Below are 1,755 nucleotides of genomic sequence, written 5' to 3'. Positions count from 1 at the left end.
CTCTAAGCAGAGGCCCCAGAATTTATGCCTTCCCATGCCACACACCCATATTAATCATTAGCTCAGGGTAAGTGATTTCCTTGCTTCATGAATGGTAGAACACACCAAAGGAAGCAAGAATAGAGTTGAGATCTTTCCACCTTATAGGGGTAAGGTCTGGTAGTCATGGTTTTCATTTCTAATAATCATGGCTTCCATTTGTGGTGCTTCTAAGCCTCAGACACCAACCTTGAGGTGGAATTTACTAGAAATTTCATGTTCTTAACATAAGAATCTCTGAAATTCAGTGTGTTTCCCTGATGCTGCAAGATGGAAAATCCCAGACCATGTGCCAATTTGATACAAAGAGAAACAGTTCTTCCCGATACTAAACAGACTTGTCAGAACCTTGCATCTTGAAAGATATTTCCTCCCTACTGGTAAGAAGAGCAAAGCAACTTTAAATGGAATGGGCAACCTTAGGTATAGGCTGTAGGGACAAGAAAACTGTTGCTTCTGTTCTTCCTGCCCAGTAAGATATCAGCATTATTAACCACATAATGTTGTTTATGCTGCAGTTTTATTATGTGTCTCATGATATTTGGTGATCTTTACAAAAGCCTTAATTTAAGGTGGCTGATTGACAGTGTCAGTCCAATCTTAATCTCTTTTTTCCTTCTTTTTAAGTAAGATTTGTCTAGTTCTGATGGCATGAAAACTTGGACACGTGATGCATTTTTTACATTGAAACACTCCAGTGTTTGAAAAACATATAAGAGATATTTATATTAATTTGCAATTTTAATAACATTTTAAATCTTCTATAATCTCATGGGTTTTTTAAGTCTTTGAAACTGGAATATTTATATTTAACGATATAATGGTATCAATAGCAGTTTAAGCAGTTGTCTAGATTTTTGTTAAAGCTATAATATAGTATTCATATTCATATTGACACTGCTGTTAAAAACACTAGAAATATATTACTTCCATAGAGAACTTTTCGCTTCAATAATAAATAGCAAGCTTTTTCCATATAACATGATTTGTTTGTGCTTTCAGAAATGCATAAAATTTTGGATAAAATTAAATTTTTCATGTCAACTAATTTAGCAATTGCATTACAGTATTTTAATTTTATTTTTTTCATTTTAAGTAAATCTGCTGAAATCACTTATTTAAAGTACATCAAATACAAAGGTTGATTTTTATTTTTCTTGTTTTAGATTATTGTGTCATGCAATGAAAGACCATATAGTGCGTGTCGCCAATGAAGCAGAATTTATTTTGAACCGACAAAGAGCTGAAGATGTCCACAAGCATGCTGAGTTTGAGGTAAGCTTGAGAGTTGGTGCATTTCTGCTTCTCTGTTTTCACTCAGTTGTCACCTGGATTCTAACCCCATACAATAACGATTTTTTTCTTCCAAGAAAGAAATTTACATTGAAGGCATTTCAAAACTAGTTTTTAAAGCTTTGGTAAATGTTAAACCCAAGGAATGGATTTAATTTCTCATCATTAATTAAAACATTTACAGCTTGAAATGCCTTAATCAGAATGTCTAAACTGATATGACAGACCCCTTAGCTTCAAAAAGAACTTTTCTGATTTATTGCAAATAGTAGTGCAAGTTACATTAGCAATTATTTTTGCTGGATTTTATCAACAGTATATATGAGTTCAGTAAGAAAGAAAAACAATTAATACACTTAGGCATTTCATGGAAAATAAGAAATAGAAATGTTTTGTTAAACAGACAGTATTTTAAGGTAATTT

Source organism: Mesitornis unicolor, unplaced genomic scaffold (genome assembly GCF_000695765.1).
Source record: "Mesitornis unicolor isolate BGI_N332 unplaced genomic scaffold, ASM69576v1 scaffold9639, whole genome shotgun sequence".
NCBI classification, from domain to species: domain Eukaryota; kingdom Metazoa; phylum Chordata; class Aves; order Mesitornithiformes; family Mesitornithidae; genus Mesitornis; species Mesitornis unicolor.
The sequence above is the reverse complement of the archived record's forward strand: the minus strand, read 5'-3'. Positions refer to the sequence as shown.